This window comes from Littorina saxatilis, linkage group LG9 (genome assembly GCF_037325665.1).
Source record: "Littorina saxatilis isolate snail1 linkage group LG9, US_GU_Lsax_2.0, whole genome shotgun sequence".
Lineage (NCBI taxonomy): Eukaryota > Metazoa > Mollusca > Gastropoda > Littorinimorpha > Littorinidae > Littorina > Littorina saxatilis.
This window is the reverse complement of record NC_090253.1, coordinates 21,084,391-21,104,098: the sequence shown is the minus strand read 5'-3', so window position 1 is coordinate 21,104,098 and position 19,708 is coordinate 21,084,391. Positions and strand designations below refer to the sequence as shown.

Sequence of the window (19,708 nt, the reverse complement as noted above, 5' to 3'; positions counted from 1 at the left end):
CCCCCCCCCCCCCCCCCCCCCCCCCCCCCGAAAACACTGACAGACTGAAACAATTTCACACAGGGGTTCAGTGCGACAACATTCGCTGCTCTTGACTGTTCTGTTGCTTTCGCTCTTTGCAGTATTGCCTGGGATCGAAAGGGAAACTTGAAAAGGGTATATGTGTGTTAATCACTGTAATAGTCACGATTTTCAAAGCGAGAAGAGAAAGAACTTGGTTTCGAGACTCCGCTCAGAAATTCCTGCATGCATAATTTGATCGTTTTGACACAAGTGACCCAATCGCTGACTCCGCCGGAAATCGATTGCTCATTAGTATTCATACAGTCTGGGTCCCTGATTGCTCAGCTGTGTGGCTTTCTGGCGTTTGCCTTTTTCTTCTCTCTCTCTCTCTCTCTCTCTCTCTCTCTCTCTCTCTCTCTCTCTCTCTCTCTCTCTCTCTCTCTCTCTCTCTCTCTCTCTCTCTCTCTCTCTCTCTCCCTCGTCTCGTTTCCATATGCGCGTTTAATCTGGGCCCACCGTCTTCCTGTGCAGAAAGTTCCAGCTTGATGCATGTGCGAGACTTGAGCGAAGATGAAGCCTTTCCTCCAGACAACGTCCAGGCTTGTTGCCACTGTTGCTTCCGTGATGCCCGCATCTCGCCTACTGATGATGATGATGCATGGCTGCCCTGAGCTGACTGCCTTTTGAGGTGAGTACGTAATAAGCGGTTTTTTGTGCATACGTTATTCTGCATTCCATTTCCTGTGCATTGATCTGTGTGGAGATCTTGAGCAAGTAACCGATTATCACGATTTGTGTGTGTGTGTCTGCGTGTTTCTTTTTTTGTAGAATGTCAGAATGTCAGAATATTAATATGATTGTGTAGTGGATGCAGATTTGAGCTGACAGTAATTTTTCTCTTCATATGAGGGGAATGCTGAAATGTCCTAATGTATTTCTTAGGTGAGGTTTTTTTTTCTGCATGTGTTGTTGTTATTTTTAAACTGGCCATTGTCATCTTAATACCACTATCGTACATGTATCAGGCATCGGACGGAGGGATGGTGTCCCTACTCGTCGGCTTCCAATTAAAAAAAAAATTACTTTACTTTTACGTTTGCTTTTTTCTTTGTCGACCAGACACATTTTTTTTTGTGCCGTTTCCCATGTGTTGCTTCAGGCCGGACAGTTAGCTTCTTTGTTTTTCTTCAAGTGGTGTTTTACCATTGCATACATCTCTTCTTGTTTAAAGGCTGACATATAGTCCTATTTAAGTAGTTTAATTACTTCCAGGGCTTTTCCCATCGTTGCGGGGATGTATAAATTAAGCTTCCTGCAAAGTTTTAGGTTTGAAGTCCTTACCAATTACGAGAAATAATTAATTCTTTATTGCTATGTTTAGCAACAGTTCTCCAGGACTTGGGCTATTTTTAGACCGTCAACCCAGACAGTACAGCTTCGTCAATCCCCGCGTGAAGGAAATCGCTCACCTTCCACGTGCAAAACGTAGTGATATTGACACGCCAGATTAGTGCGGTAGCGTATTGTGCTAAGCAGGAAAGCGCGCTTTTCTGTATTCTTGTTAACTTCGCAACTTCCGGAAAACATCCACTTTCACTTTGAGACTGTTCTGTTTACATTCGACACTATCAACACCACTTTGCAATACTGAAATCATGTTTTCTGTGTTCGAAAGCTACAGCCAATCGTTATTATATCCCCTTAGGTACAGTTTTATAACATTATTGGCACATGAAGGAAATCGCTCACCTTCCACGTGCAAAACGTAGTGATATTGACACGCCAGATTAGTGCGGTAGCGTATTGTGCTAAGCAGGAAAGCGCGCTTTTCTGTATTCTTGTTAACTTCGTAACTTCCGGAAAACATCCACTTTCACTTTGAGACTGTTCTGTTTACATTCGACACTATCAACACCACTTTGCAATACTGAAATAATGTTTTCTGTGTTCGAAAGCTACAGCCAATCGTTATTATATCCCCTTAGGTACAGTTTTATAACATTATTGGCACATGTAAACAATATTAATTAATTAATGAACGCTACGTATATGGCAGCCTTTAAGTTATTGTTGGTGACGTTGTTGGAAGTACCCGCGCTTAACACTCGCGGGGCCATGGACATGACACTAAGAAGGTCGCTCCACATGGGAAGATGAAGTGTACGACCCTTATCAAGTACAGGCCGGCGTACTCTGTCTTCAGAGTATTTTTTTATATTAAGCATCCCGGTGAAGGGCTACGATGGGGTTTCGAAGGTTCAAGGCAGTCTTGAGCGGGAAATTTTTCCCACTGTGAAAAAAAAATCGGCAGGGTTTTCCGCGATTTGGCTTACACAATTGTATTCATAGAACTTCAAATAACAATATGTACCGCAAACATGAAATCAAATTCAATTAAATACAACAAGCTATGCTTATGCTTTCAACGATTAATGCAAATGTCGGCTTGTTCCAACTGAGGACACCAAACGGCCTCCCTGCGCGTATATCTTCCATCTTTCCTGCTGTTTGCTTTTAACCTTTATTATTTTCCCGGCCACACTTGTTGTTTCTGCGTTGTCTCAAAATCTGTCTCGACGACTTCTGAGCAAAATCAGGGCTTTTTTTTGTTACGAAGATGTCCTTGACAGAGTTATCGTACGTGCTTTCTTCCATTATCTTGTGTCACTGTTATTGAATTGTGTTGAAACAAGGAATATTTGTTTTCTTCGTTTGGTGTCACAGCTTTTCTGTTCATTGTTGTCGTTATTTTCTCACAATTACTTTTCGTCAAATATTTAGATCTATTTTGTTTGTTTTTTATCATCGTTCTTCGTCGGGTTGTTATTCTATTGTGGTTTTTTTTTTATTCGATTTCGTTGATTCTTTGCTGCTCTTTCAAAAGGTCTGTTTTGGTTTGAATAATGTTTATTCATATTTTACATGTTCAAGAAATATACATTGACATAAGGTGAAAACAACAACAAACCTACGGCTTATGGTGATGTCTTCAAACACATTTTCAAGAGGAACATGGCAGACAGTCTGTTTAAACCTGAACCACTGTTACTTAACAATTCTTTAAGAAGGAAATCTTTTAAGAATGAAATACAGAAACAAACAATCAAACGAATTATGTAGCTCACTCACCACATAACTAATCTGCCCAGGTTCTTGCATGGAATAAGAGCATTCCTCCATGAAGACACCGACAACCCCAAAACCAACTGCCTGTCTCCTCCCTGTGCAGAATGAGATTTTGGGACTGAATTGATTTCGAAGATTGACACTTGTGTTAGTTAAGATATCAATCCAGCAAAAGAAAAATATCCCATCTGCAAAGAAAAATATCTCATGTGGCAGAAAAATATCCCATCTGCAAAGAAAAATTCCCCATCTGCAAAGACATATATCCCATCAGCAAAGACAAATATCTCATCTGCCAAGAACATATACCATCTGCAAAGAAAAATATCCCATCTGCAAAGAATAATATCTCATATGCCCCAAAAATATCCCATCTGCAAAGAAATATATCCCATTTGCAAAGAAAAATATCCCATCTGCAAAGAAAAATATCTCATCTGCCAAAACATTATCCCATCTGCAAAGAAAAATATCCATCTGCCAACAAAAATATCCCATCTGCAAAGACAAATACCCCATCTGCAAAGACAAATATCCCATCAGCAAAGAAACATATGTCACACGCTTTCCTTCTTTGCCACTACTAAAGCAAACGTGTGCAAGATTGTATGTTACACGCTTTAGGAGCATGGCAAGAACGGATTCAAACTCAAAATCGTCCCTCCAAAAGCCAAAAAATGTACACACGACTTTTATTTCTCCTGCTGTTATCGTTTCTTCTCTTTACACATTCTTCAACGCTTAGAATACTGAAAACGGCATCCCAGACGACAGTACTGTTTCCATACGCGAATTTAGCTGCCCTTGGAAAGTGGCTAGCTCAGGAGGCCTGTTAGTCTGAAACTATAAGGACAGAAGTATTAAACAATGGCGACTGCACGTCCCTTTCACGCAACCCCCCCCCCCCCCCACATTTTGTTTGGTCTACAGACCTCAAAACTGCCGCTTTTCATTCCCCTCGGGTAGCTTCCCTTGCTTCTCTGTCTTTGTCACCTGTTGGTTTGTGCAGTGTAGTTGTTTTGTCAGTTGTTCTCCTCTTTATTTGTTCTATCGTCTTTCTTCTTTTTTGTGTGTGTACTTTTGTGTTTTTGTGCCTGAAGAAGACCCTTAGGTCGAAACGTCGCCGTTATTCGTTCCGTGTTCGTCATTTTAACGTGAGTACATTGCTTTTTGGTCTCTTTATAAGGACAGAGTTCTGAACATAGATGACAAAGATCCCGGAATGAACAAACATTTCGCGGATGCAGACACAGAAAGACGTCATGAAGAATGCGATGCTTCAAAAGATACAGACTTTGACGATGACTGTGACGTCATTCACATACACCGAGACGTCATTCACAGTTGTTCGGTCACTTCCGTCAAAAAGTAGATCTCTTCACAATGGCTGCTCCTGTGTTTAGGTTTGTCAAGCTTGAGTACACAAAACGTGTTTGTTCTCTCCTCTGTTGAAGCTGTGAGACATAAATGCTATTCCGACTTGGTCGTGTGACAGAGTTTTCTTCCACACTCGATTAGCTGATGTCTAACTCAGCCTGACGGCTTCGTTAGACAATCAACGTAATCTCGTGTGGAAGAAAACGTCTGTCACACGACCAAGTCGGAATAGCAGGTAATCTCATCTGCCAATAAAATATCCCATATGCAAAGAAAAATATCCCATCTGCAAAGAAAAATATCCCATATGCAAAGAAAAAATATCCCATGTGCAAAGAAAATTATCCCATCTGCAAAGAAAAATATCCCATCTGCAAAAAAAAAACCCATCCCATCTGCAAAGAAAAATATCTCATCTGCCAAAAAATATCTCATCTGCAAAGAAATATATTCCATTTGCAAAGAAAAATATCCCATCTGCAAAGAAAAATATCCCATCTGCCAAAATAAGTATCCCATCTGCAAAGAAAAATATCTCATCTGCCAAAAAATATCCCATCTGCATAGAAAAATATCCCATCTGAGAAGAAGAATATCCATCTGCAAAGAAAAATATCTCATCTGCCAAAAAATATCCCATCTGCAAAGAAAAATATCCTATCTGCACAAAACGCATCCGGTCTGTGGAGTTTTTTTTGGTATGTTTCCAAGTGGACGGCTACTGTTGTTTGATATAAGAGCTGGACTCGTCTGGAATGATACGCAAGTTGGTCTTCACAGGAAGGTCATCTGTAATTTCAAGCGCGTCATTAGTTGATGTCTCCAATATGTTTAGCGGCATGTGACGACACAGAGAAACATTTTCGGTTCGTATGAGTCATTTATTTAGCAATGCTATTAACAGCTATTGTGTTTTCAGCGTAGCAATAGGGTCCGATATTTAGACGAGACAAATATAATGCCGACGAGTCGAAGACGAGTCGCATTATACTTGTTCGAGTCTAAATATCGGACCCTATATTGCTACGCTGAAAATACAATAGCGATTATATAGCTGTTCTGACCTTGATTTGTTGTTCCAAACTTACAAAATGACAGTTTTTGTGTCGATGCGTTGATCTCAGGTTTTGATAGCAGACGCCGTTTCTTATGCGCGTTAGTTTTGCGCAGGCGCCACACTGACTTTGGAAAAAAACTCGATTTGACAACACAGCTGTTAAACAGCTTTTTATTAGTTCATTCGTATACAACAAAAAGAAGTTTGAGTTTTTTTTAAATTTTGAACAAGACTACTTATGAAGAAGACCAAAACACAACATCAACGGAAAACTAGAAACAACTGAAGAACTAGGATGCAACAAGGGGAGGAGAAGAGAACAGTTAATCCGTACAACGCGAGCAGACGACAGAGAAGTTTTCAGTTTGGGTGAATGGTATTTATACTTGTCTCGTCATGAAGCGAATTTTTCAACCTCAGTTATAAACGACTACATGAATGTTAGTGCCATGGGTTGTACATCAATACTTCAGAGGGGAAGTGGGGTATTTAGTGTGGAGTTACGAGATAAGAAAAGCCGAATGCGAAAGTTTGTGTTAATCGGCACACAAAAACGGCTGTTCCGTTTTACTCCCCTGTTTGTACTACATCTTTCGACTTTGGGCATTTTGTGGTGTTAAGGGACAGAAAATAATTGGTTTAGTCCTGTTTCATCGGGAAGTTAGCCAAAAAGGGTACGCTATCGACATTTGTAAAGCTGAAAAACATTCCCGAGAAGAATTTCTGTGGTACAGTTGGGTAAACCGGAACCATGCGTCTTTGTTATTGCCAATATGCTTTTGGATATTGGCAAAAATGGCCGACTTCCGTAGCATTATGCTTTGATGATCGGAAGAGACCATCCAATCACAGCCCACGAATTCCCCCACGTGTCCATCAGAATAGCTATATTCATAATTATCGTTGATCATATCGCTGATCCCCCTAATATTTGTCAATTATATCACTTTCAGCGCTAGTATGTTATCGTAGACGTGATCCCTCCGACCTTTGTGAGAGTGGCTGGCCATCTAATCTACATGCTGTGTTTCTCTGTGCGCGGGGACGCCGTGTACTTATAACAGCATTTGCTGCGGTCCCGATACCCACAACGGACGAGTTGCCATAGCAACGGTATCTCTGGAATATATCAGATGCTCATGCTTTATTCATTATGTCACCTCTTTTGTTTTCGTGTGTGTGTGTGTGTGTGTGTGTGTGTGTGTGTGTGTGTGTGTGTGTGTGTGTGTGTGTGTGTGTGTGTGTGTGTGTGTGTGTGTGTGTTTGTTTGTATGTGTGTGTGTTTGTGTGTGTGTGTGTGTGTGAGAAAGTTTGTGTGTGTGTGTGTGTGTGTGTGTGTGTGTGTGTGTGTGTGTGTCTGTCTGTCTGTCTGTCTGTCTGTCTGTCTGTGGGTGGGTGGGTGGGGTTGTGTATGTGTCTGTGCATGCCGTGTGTGTGTGTTTGTGTGTGTGTGTGTGTGTGAGAAAGTTTGTGTGTGTGTGTCTGTGTGTCTGTGTGTCTGTGTCGTGTATGTGCGTGTGCGTGCGTGAGTCTGTGTTTGACCATGTCTGTGCCTGTCTGTTGCTTTTTCTCATGTGGTTTTTTTTTCGTCTTTATTCTTTGGCTAACTTTTCCAAAGTGTTGTGTTTTGCCTGCACCACCGTGCGGAGTCACAATGAGAGCGTCAGTGGAGTCAATAAGTGTTATGATATAAACGAATTGATGCTTCCTTCTGTTCTTTCTTCCTTGCTTCCTTCCTTGCTTCCTTCCTTGCTTCCTTCTGTTCTTCCTTCCTTGCTTCCTTCCTCCTTTCTCTGTTATGACGGTTTATTTGATATTTTTTTTCTTTTTTTCTTTCTTTTTCTCCGTTCCGATCGAAACTAGCCTACAATAAAGCAAACTAAACCTAAATATTAATGGCCACCATTAAATAACATTTTCTTCCAAAATGCTATCAGTTCCCTCCATAAAAATACTTTTTCGACTGGTGGCCATGTGGAGAAAAAACAATTTAATACTTTTGGCTCGTCTTTCTGGCAGCATACTGTCGCCGAAACTTCTTTTACATGGTGACCTAAAAAAAAGATGCCACCCACAAAATTGCTAATAACTTCTACATCTGTTGACAGAATACTTCATATTTAGTGTACATTACTTCAGCTTATGGATGACCATTGCACAAAGTGGCAATTGTGTAGATTAAATGGTCTGACTTTTGTGCCATTTCAAAAAAAAGTTTCCAATTTCGGGGATCGACTCAACAGTACGAGGTTTGAAAATGAGGGGTGGCCAAACTAACCCTATTTCAGCCCTCCAGATTGTTACCTCTGGGGTTATTCGAATGACTTAGTATATCATTACCAACATAAGACAGTGACTAATACAACAATTACAGACAGGATCAGAAAATTTTCGTGGGGGGAATGCGTTCATGTCATTGATGAATGTTGTGCGCCATTGCGCAAGTGTAACTTTACAACGAAGGGGGTAACTGTTCCAGTCATTTGAGTTAAGTGAATATCTTCATAGTTGTTGTGCATAACTTTCAGTTTGTTCACGACCATTCCACAAAGTTTCCAGTCTGTAGTTAAAATAGTCAGACTTTTTCCGTCTCTCCAAAATATGTTCCAAATTACCACTCCCAAATTGTCAATGACACCAACGCTTTCATGTCTAGGGATTGCCTTGAACCTAGCCGTAACTGCTGTCTTCAGGCCACCGATGATCTGGCGGGGTTAAGGTTGTTGTTTTTTGTATACTCAGACATTCAAATAATCAAAAAGGTAAAAGTCTAAAGGATTTAAATTAGGTACGTATAGCTACCGCTCAATGTCAAACCTCGTTCTGTTGAGTCGACCTCCGAATTTGAAAACTTTGTTGAAATCGCAAAAAAGTCAAACCATGTAATCTACAAAATTACCACTTTGTGGAAAGGCCTTGCATAGGCTGAAGGTAATGTATACACAATATGAAGCAATTTGATCAGCAGATGTAGGCGTTATTAGCATTCTTGTGGGTGGCATTTTTTGTGGGTCACCCTGTAGTTATTAGTTTGGCGAGTCCTCCGTAATTCAGTGGTGTTCGATCTTTTATATAAATTAACCGTGGTAGTAAAGAAGATCGTGGTGACATTTCGAATGTTCTCTGTTTTCTGCTACATGTTTCTGCTCGCATAGCGTCACCGACTAGAGTTTTTTGGGGTAGCTAATTCCTATCTCTTTGGGTTTAACATCTTAAACAATAACTCCAACGACAAGTCCGGAGAAAAGAGTCAAAAATAGTCAAATAAAATGGACGGGGGGTAATTGTTGAAGTTGAAAAAAATGAAATTAAAAAAGAGTCAGCTGAATGCGAAACAGACCAGGAGAAAACAAGTCTGTAGCAGAAATTATTAGCAAACACATCATGTCAGTCGGAATATGCTGAGAAAAAAAGAGGTGCACAAAATATGTGGCCAAAAAGAAATTGTTAGCAAACGCATCATGTCAGTCGGAATTTGCAGCACAAAATGGCAAACTATGTGGGTAAAAAGAAATTGTTAGCAAACGCATCATGTCAGTCGGAATTTGCAGCACAAAATGGCAAACTATGTGGGCAAAAGAAATTGTTAGCAAACGCATCATGTCAGTCGGAATTTGCAGCAAAAAAATGCAAAATATGTGGGCAAAAAGAAATGACGGCTTTTTCCCCGGCCAAACTAAGTCCCTAAATCTTCAGGCGCAGGTTGCGTGAGGCAAGCCACTTCTCACTGACAGAGGGAAAAAACACACCACGGCTTTGCGACGCAAATTTGTCGCATTATGGATTTGTATGCAGTCACAAAGGACTCGTGCAGAGAAATTGACCGTTTCCAGACATTTCTGGGCAGTTATTGTTCTGTTTGCTTTGGACGTTTTGGTTTTGTTTCTGTTGGATTTTTTAGCGGGGACAGGGGGAGGGGGTCGTTGAGAGGGGGGGGGCAGGGATTATGGGTATGGGGATGGAGAAAGGGTTCGTTTTGGGCCAAAACGTGCAGCCAAAATCGTCCTCATTGCCTAATTAAAGACCGCACATATACACTAAAAAAAAAGTTAAACATTTTATGGTTTAAGTGCGTGCTCGAAATATTCTTCAACTTTTCTCTTTCAACTTGAAGCGCATCTTTCACAAACTGCTGACACGGAAACCATACACGTCGACAGTGTATAGCATCTTCATGCAGCGAATGTCTTCTCAAATATCACGGAAAGTTTAGCGAGGCAAAAGATTTTCAACAGAAAATTAAATTTCTCTCATGGCGAGACGATCCTTGTCAACACAAAGACAAGTTGTTGTTTCGTAGTGGCACAATGTTTTAATCAATCAATCGATCAATCAGTCAAACAATCAATTAAACAGTGATTTATAAACATCGTTATGAGAGATGGTTGGTTATTATTTTTGGTATCGTCTCTTCAGTTGATATTGCTATTCGAGACCGATTTTGTTTGTTTGTTTGTTAGTTTGTTTGTTTGCTTAACGCCCAGCCGACCACGAAGGGCCATATCAGGGCGGTGCTGCTTTGACATAATTATAACGTGCGCCACACACAAGACAGAAGTCGCAGCACAGGCTTCATGTCTCACCCAGTCACATTATTCTGACACCGGACCAACCAGTCCTAGCACTAACCCCATAATGCCAGACGCAAGGCGGAGCAGCCACTAGATTGCCAATTTTTTTAAAGTCTTAGGTATGACCCGGCCGGGGTTCGAACCCAAGACCTCCCGATCACGGTGCGGACGCCTTACCACTAGGCCAACCGTGCCGGTTCGAGACCGATGCAAGTCGTGGTGAGAAAAAAGGAGGCGGTAGTAATATTTCCACAAATGACACAATATACAATTGACAAAAACGTGTCGGCCTTGGTAAGGAATCAATCAATCAGAAAATCAATAAATCAATTTCAAATTGAAGAATAGATACAGAGTGAATGCTTTTACAAGGAATTCAAGGTTGCATGCATGGTTTTAATGGTAATATCGGGCTTTTGAGAGGCATTAAGGAAAAATATACACAGGAAATAATTAATTTAAAAAGATATCAAGGTCACATTGGACGTGTTATATACCATTTTCACATCATGATGGCAAAAAAACACAGCAATAAAAAATAGATGAATAGATCCATCAATATATCAATCAATCAATCAATAAATCTATCAACCAATGCAATCTATCAATCAACCAACCAATAAATAAATAGATAAAAGTCGGCCATACGATCAATGGAGAAATCTTATCCTGTTCAATCTCACTGACGAAATGACTATGATGTAGCTGACGACGACGATGATGATGATGATCAATCAATCAATCAATATCAATATGAGGCTTATATCGCGCGTATTCCGTGGGTACAGTTCTAAGCACAGGGATTTATTTTTTTTATTTTTTATTTTTATTTTATGCAATTTATATCGCGCACATATTCAAGGCGCAGGGATTTATTTATGCCGTGTGAGATGGAATTTTTTACACAATACATCACGCATTCACATCGGCCAGCAGATCGCAGTCATTTCGGCGCATATCCTACTTTTCACGGCCTATTATTCCAAGTCACACGGGTATTTTGGTGGACATTTTTATCTATGCCTATACAATTTTGCCAGGAAAGACCCTTTTGTCAATCGTGGGATCTTTAACATGCACACCCCAATGTAGTGTACACGAAGGGACCTCGGTTTTTCGTCTCATCCGAAAGACTAGCACTTGAACCCACCACCTGGGTTAGGAAAGGGGGGAGAAAATTGCTAACGCCCTGACCCAGGGTCGAACTCGCAACCTCTCGCTTCCGAGCGCAAGTGGGTTACCACTCGGCCACCCAGTCCATGTGATGATGACGATGATCGCGACGATGACGGCGACGTTGAAGAGTTACGTACGTGTGTGTGTGTGTGTGTGTGTGTGTGTGTGTGTGTGTGTGTGTGTGTGTGTGTGTGTGCGTGTGTGTGTGTGTGTGTGAGCGTGTGTGTGGTTAAGAATTATTTGTGAATATTCACCCAGAGATGACCTTTCGCGTTTTGCAGGGGGTTTGGCTTTGATCCCTATCGAGTTACTCGCGCATTCAGTGCCACGCTGTGGCACACACTGTCGATTTCTATTACATTCTCTGTTTGAAAATCTTCATGCAATTAGCGTGTCGATGTGATTATTTCTAAACAAGCAGAAAATAATGTTAAAGTTAGTCTTTTCTTTGTTCAATGCAGTCACAAACATGAAACAGCTGTGTTTTTGCCGTTAATTACATTTGTCATCATTTGTAAATGAATGCTGGAAAAAACTGATCCTGATTTGTTTGCTTTTCTTTTGTTAATGTGTGTTGTTAATGAACAACAAGTCGCGTAAGGCAAAAATACAACATTTAGTCAAGCTGTCGAACTCACAGAATGAAACTGAACGCAATGCAATTTTTTAGCAAGACCGTATACTCGTAGCATCGTCAGTCCACCGCTCGTGGCAAAGGCAGTGAAATTGACAAGAAGAGCGGGGTAGTAGTTGCGCTGAGAAGGATAGCACGCTTTTTTGTACCTCTCTTCGTTTTAACTTTCTGAGCGTGTTTTTAATCCAAACATATCATATCTATATGTTTTTGGAATCAGGAACCAACAAGGAATAAGATGAAAGTGTTTTTAAATTGATTTCGAAAATTTAATTTTGATCATAATTTTTATATTTTCAATTTTCAGAGCTTGTTTTTAATCCAAATATAACATATTTATATGTTTTTTGAATCAGAAAATGATGAAGAATAAGATGAACGTAAATTTGGATCGTTTTATAAAAACAATATATTTTTTTTTACAATTTTCAGATTTTTAATGACCAAAGTCATTGAATAAATTTTAAGCCACCAAGCTGAAATGCAATACCGAAGTCCGGGCTTCGTCGAAGATGGCTTGGCCAAAATTTCAATCAATTTGATTAAAAAATGAGAGTGTGACAGTGCCGCCTCAACTTTTACAAAAAGCCGGATATGACGTCACCAAGGTATTTATCGAAAAAAAGAAAACAACATCCGGGGATATCATTCCCAGGAACTCTCATGTCAAATTTCATAAAGATCGGTCCAGTAGTTTGGTCTGAATCGCTCTACACACACACACGCACAGACACACACAGACACACACAGACACACACAGACACACACACACAAACACACACACACACACACACACACACACACACACACACACACACACACACACACCACGACCCTCGTCTCGATTCCCCCTCTATGTTAAAACATTTAGTCAAAACTTGACTAAATGTAACAAGTCGCGTAAGGCGAAATTACAACATCCGGGGATATCATTCCCAGGAACTCTCATGTCAAATTTCATAAAGATCGGCCCAGTAGTTTGGTCTGAATCGCTCTACACACACACGCACGCACAGACACACACACACATACAGACAGACAGACAGACACACACACACACACACACACACACGCGCACACACACACACACACACACACACACACACACACACACACACACACACACATACACCACAACCCTCGTCTCGATTCCCCCCTCTATGTTAAAACATTTAGTCAAAACTTGACTAAATGTAAAAACGCCATTTATACTGCTGGACCAAGAATGAAGGTAAAGCTAACAAGAAAACGTCTAAATGGTCTGCATGAGAAAACGCAGATGGAAAGGTGTTGACCGTTCTTTAGTCAATGAACGAAAAGGGGTGGTGGAGGTGGGCATGAGGGGGTAGGGAGAGGGGGGTAGAGGAAGGGGGAGGGGTGAACAAAACTGAAACGGAAACTGAACCCAAAGGAAGCGAACAGTTCTCCATTCCTTCCCTAAATAAATAAGTGTGACACAGATAAGGACAAATTATTATATAGCACTGTGAGAGTGATAATAGTAATGCTCATTTGTTTTGCATCGAGCATTTAGTTTTCAGGACATTTATAGAATCTTCTTTTTACATTTAGTCAAGTTTTGACTAAATGTTTTAACATAGAGGGGGAATCGAGACGAGGGTCGTGGTGTATGTGTGTGTGTGTGTGTGCATGTGTGTGTGTAGAGCGATTCAGACTAAACTGCTGGACCGATCTTTATGAAATTTGACATGAGAGTTTCTGGGAATGATATCCCCGGATATTGTTTTCTTTTTTTCGATAAATGTCTTTGATGACGTCATATCCGGCTTTTTGTAAAAGTTGAGGCGGCACTGTCACACCCTCATTTTTCAATCAAATTGATTGAAATTTTGGCCAAGCAATCTTCGACAAAGGCCGGACTTTGGTATTGCATTTCAGTTTGATGGCTTAAAAATTAATTAATGACTTTGGTCTTTAAAAATCTGAAAATTGTAAAAAAAAAATAATTATAAAACGATCCAAATTTACGTTTATCTTATTCTTCATTATTTTCTGATACCAAAACCATATAAATATGTTATATTCGGATTAAAAACAAGCTCTGAAAATTAAAAATATAAAAATTATTATTAAAATAAAATTTCCGAAATCGATTTAAAAACAATTTCATCTTAACCCTTGTGGGTTCCTGATTCCAAAAACATATAGATGTGATATGTTTGGATTAAAAACACGCTCAGAAAGTTTAAAAGAATAGAGATAAAGAAAAGCGTGCTATCCTTCTCAGCGCAACTACTACCCCGCTCTTCTTGTCAATTTCACTGCCTGTGCATCGAGCGGTGGACTGACGATGCTACGAGTATACGCTCTTGCTGTAAAAATGCAGTGAGTTCAGTTTCATTCTGTTAGTTCGACAGCTTAACTAAATGTTGTAATTTCGCCTCACGCGACTTGTTTACATTTAGTCAAGTTTTGACTAAATGTTTTAACATAGAGGGGGGAATCGAGACGAGGGTCGTGGTGTATGTGTGTGTGTGCGTGTGTGTGTGTGTGTGTGTGTGTGTGTGTGTCTGTGTGTGTGTGTGTGTGTGTGTGTGTGTGTGTGTGTGCGTGCGTGTGTGTGTGTGTAGAGCGATTCAGAGTAAACTACTGAACCGATCTTTATGAAATGTTTCATGAGAGTTCCTGGGTATGATATCCCCAGACGTTTTTTTAAATTTTTTCGATAAATGTCTTTGATGACGTCATATCTGGCATTATGTAAAAGTTGAGGCGGCAATGTCACACCCTCATTTTTCAATTAAATTGATTGAAATTTTGGCCAAGCAATCTTCGACGAACCCCCACACGGTCTACTCCTTGTCGTGGGGTGGGGGCTTGAGTATCTCGATAACCCGGAGAGCTATGCCAGCCGGAGCAAATGCTCCTGGTAGGGCCACCCATGCTGGACAGGTCAAAGGATAGAGGTCAGACTAAGCTAGACCAGCTCCCCCATGAGTCTAAATTGGTTTGCGTAGGGTCAACACCCCTGCCTAGAAAAAGACTACGTTACAGAAGCATCAACGACAAATATCCAAGACACATGCCTGGAGGAGGAAGGGTCTCCATCAAGGAGATCTATGACGTCCAACAGTGAAAGCCGAAAGGAAGCTGCGAGACCGACCCCCCTTCTGACCACCAGGCGAACAAAGTGGAATCCACAAGGGGAAAGGAAGAGAGGCCGGCCGCGCAACAGCTGGAGACGAGACACTGAAGCAGAGATCAACAGGCAGGGGAAGACCTGGAGCCAGATCGAAAGGGCAGCCCAGGACCGTGTCGGATGGAGAATTGTCGTCGATGGCCTATGCTCCCCCGGGGGTTCATAATGGCCTGAGTAAGTAAGTAAGTAATCTTCGACGAAGGTTGGACTTTGGTTTTGCATTTCAGCTTGAAGGCTTAAAAATTAATTAATGACTTTGGTCATTAAAAATCTGAAAATTGTAATTAAAATTACTTTTTTATAAAACGATCCAAAATTACGTTTATCGTATTCTTCATCATTTTCTGATTCCAAAAACATATAAATATGTTATATTCGGATTAAAAACAAGCTCTGAAAATTAAAAAAAGAAAAATTATGATCAAAATAAAATGTGCGAAATCGATTTAAAAACAATTTCATCTTATTCCTTGTCCGTTCTTGATTCCAAAAACATATAGATATGATATGTTTGGATTAAAAACAAGTTCAGAGAGTTAACAAGAATAGAGACATAGAAAAGCGTGCTATCCTCCTCAGCGCAACCGCTACCTCGCTTTTTTGGAGTGTTAATTTCACTGCCTTTGCCACGAGCGGTGGACAGACGATAATAATAATAATAATAACGATTACTTATATAGCGCGTAAACCTCGTGGTGACAAGCCCAGAGCGCTTTACACTTACATAATCATAATACAAACAAGGAAAGAGAACTAAATCCGAATAAATTCAAACATAGTCACACACACCCACACACGCACGCACACACACACGCACACACACACACACGCACGCGCGCGCGCACACACACACACAATCTTTCTTTCGTCATTGTCAATGTTCAGGTAACCCGCAATGTCATTCCATGTACGCATACGTTATACTAGTACAACACACACAGGCACATACACATCTTCACGATGCTACGAGTGTACGGTCTTGCGGAAAAAATGCAATGCGTTCAGTTTCATTATGTGAGTTCGACTGAGCTTGACTAAATGTTGTATTTTCGCCTTACGCGACTTGTTTTAATTTTTTTGTTTACTTCATTCCCGCATAATGTTCAGCTTTTGTTTGTCTCTTCAAAGGACCTGTCTAGAATAATCTGCGTAATATCAGTTGTTGTTTTTCCGAAGTGTCATGCCAAGACGTGTCTTCTGACTGTCGCATCCTCACCATTCCACACACCAAAACCAAAACATACGAACAACGCACTTTTACTTTCTGCGCACCCACACAATGGAATTCTCTCCTCTCTCACATCCACCACTCTCAGTCACCCCAAGCATTCAAACGAGCACTTAAAACGCACCTCTTCAAGAAATACAACCCCTGATTTTGTTTTCTCAGTCCATCATTAGGCTACATGTAGTGTATTTGTTGTTTTAGTGATAATGTGATAATGTACATAAACATCTAGAGCTGTTCGTCGCGATATAACCTTGAATGGTTGAAAACGACGTTAAACACCAAATAAAGAAAGAAAGAATCTAGAGCTGTTTTCAGTATTGTTGATAACATGTTCTGTTTGATTAAGGGTATTCAGCTGGTATTTCCTTGTTTTCCCTACCTATTTTATTCATGTTTTTATTACTTAGTTAGTGGAAGAATCTTTTGTAATGTATGTTTGATGGTGTATGCTTTTAATTAAGCGTTGCTGACTACGAATGTAGATATAAATGCTTGTATAACTGTGTTTTAAATTTTAAATGTGTCAAGCGCACAGAGCATAATTGTAAAGTTATGATGTTGCGCTATATAAATTCTCATTTATTATTATTATTATTATTATTAGAAGACGTTTAAACTTCAAGGGCACAGATAAGACACACAGACGAACGTAGACCTACTACTAAATTACATGTAATACACAGTCGAACCCCCTCATTTAAGCCCCCAACACACTCCCCTGCCCCCAGCTCCCAATTTAGGAATCCCTCCCATTTTAGATCTTGCCTTTTTCGGATTATGTGTAGAACCTCTACAAATGTACCCTGTATTCCCTCCCGTAGAAGACATGATGTTATCAGATTTTGGTGGGGTCTAAAAATGGTTGTTCTACAATATCACGCTAAGACACAAAAACTTTAAGCCCGGCGCAGAATGGACACCCAGACCACCGTAATGTACTTAGATATACCATAGATATAAATAAATCCAAAAACAAAGAGACTGCCAACGTTCCAAAATTCAGAATCAAAAAACAATAAATATAGATATATAAATAGTCTGAATATATATCTATGGATATGCCTTTTTATAGTTAGCTGTCTCAAAGGCTGAAAGAACCGCGAGATGTGCACCGTCTGAACTTTCGGTACAAATGACGGGCCGGAGTACCGGGGACATGGGGTCGACAAATGGCCGAACAAGGGTCCTTCAGCCAATGTAGCGCTCCTGTCAAGAAGACGAGAAATGCCCTGTACTTGAAGCGGGAGTGGAGGGCTCTGATTGGCTGCTTGACAAATTGCCTCACGGCTGGGGCGCCACCTAGCGTCCAAACAAGGGAGACAAATGAGGTCTGGCCCTCGGGGCACTCGATTACTTTTAATCTTTGCTGCGTTCAGAGTTGTTCTTTTTCTTCTTTTTTTCTTCTTCTCCTTCCCCTTGCCGAAGTGGACGAAGTTTTGGAAGGTACTGAAGCGTGTTTACCTCACAGATATATAGACTACATTTGTTGCGTAAAAAGGGAAGATAGTTAAAAAGACCTTTCAGGCTGAGAGATTTGTTGGTATTATAGAATGATTAACGGTTCAGCGGTTACCCCAACTCATTCTTTGGACATTCTCAACCGATCTCTGTACCCTTTCTTACCTTACAAAAAAGATTTTAATTAATTGCTTGTTTGTTTATATACTTTTGACACAACATGGAAGCGAATGTTAAATTTGATTTATGAAACTTTTCTTTCGCTTTCTCCACAAAAGTTTACGATGAAGTGTGAAATGTTCCAATCAGAAGTGAAAACGTCACAGGGGAAAAGGATCGCAAAAATAACGCTGTGGTGATAAACATAAACTTGACACAAGTAGATAATAAAACAAAAGGAGGAGGTTAGTATGCCGGTGAAATGGGGACGAAAACGGGGAAGATGGAAGAAGAAATCTCCCACTAGGGAGAGGAAACTTTCCTTGCACGCTTAACATTTGCCTTTCCCCCTCCCATCACTTCGTTAATACATTAGTCTTGGGCGGAAACGGAACCAATAGGCAATCAGTGACTGCGGCTGCGCAGAGGAGGGGGCTTTTCTGGTCTCCAGGGGACGGAGAGTTGCAGTTAAGTGGCCTGCGTCCTTAAATGGCTTGTAACAAATCTCTTTTGCGCAAACATGGTTGTCGATTTATCGATTTAGCTTCAGGGATGGGGCCGCTTTTGCCGTGTGGAACCGGCTTGAAGGAGAGGCGGTGTTGTTTTTTTGTTCATGTGTGTGTGTCTGTCTCTCTATCTCTATCTCTGTCTCTCTCTGAATCGTTGCTTCTCTATCTGTGTCTCTCACTGTCTGTCTGACTGTTTGTGTCTTTTTGTCTGTGTATCTGTCTGTCTCCTGTCTGTCTGGCTGGCTGTCTATCTCTCTCTCTCTCTCTGACTGTAAATCTCTCTCTGTCTGTATCTCTCTTTGTCTGTATTTCTCTTTCTGTTCTCTCTGTCACTCTATGTGTGTCTCTTTCTCTGTCTCTGAAACTGTCTCTGTTTGTCTCTGTCTGTCTCTGTCTGTCTGTCTGTCTGTCTCTCTCTCTCTCTCTCTCTCTCTCTCTCTCTCTCTCTCTCTCTTTCTCTCTTATTTCTGGTATTTTCTGTGTATTATTTCTGTGTATCATTTATTTCTTCTCTCATTCATCTTAAGTGTTGATTCTTCACACTGTCTCTGCTTGTAGAAGAGGCACACCGAACAGACAGGTTTTGGGCGATCCATTTATTTAGAAATGATAATAATGGGCATGCACACATCATGCCATATTCGACTTGAGTTTTCGTTTACGTCATTCCATCATAAATCAGTCAGTATATAGGAGCTTTGAATATCCATGATGGAGCCACTTTATATTGCCAGCGAGACGTGATGCTTTTTCACGGCCCAAGTTTGAACGCCCCTCTTACACGCCAGACCAGAGGACACTGCTATCTGGCTGGCTGGAGAAACACAAACGTCATGGTCGCTTCACGTTTACCGTTCCAATTTACGTCACTCTGCTTGATTCCGTTATGACCGTTGGACAAATTTCGTTAGCATCTGGTGGGGGCTGCGTCTCTCGTATTTGTCTTGTAATAATATGGCGGGAGAGGGGGTGGCTAAGGCTTGTGGGGGGTGGGGTGAGGGAGGGAGGGGGGGGGCTTAGGTCGAAGGCGCGGAGAGGAGAGCAGTACCTATGGAAGTCTGATTGAAGAGGCCTATGGTCGGCCATCGGCATTGAAGTATTAGGGTTCAAAATGACCGTTTATTTTGTTTGGGGGTCAATCACTCGATCCATGGAGTTTCTGGCATGTCAGTCTGGAATGATGTAGACTGTCACGCTGATCTGGACTAGGACTTATCTGGTTGACGTTGAACAGTTAGAATGATTCA

The 19,708-nt window shown here is 40.9% G+C and overlaps 1 protein-coding gene across 1 annotated transcript in view; it reads right to left on the bottom strand.

The window, feature by feature from the left end:
* The window catches only part of LOC138975582 (protein N-terminal glutamine amidohydrolase-like), a 570,098-nt gene that overhangs the window by 359,016 nt on the left and 191,374 nt on the right, over positions 1 to 19,708 (bottom strand). The window lies entirely within an intron of this gene.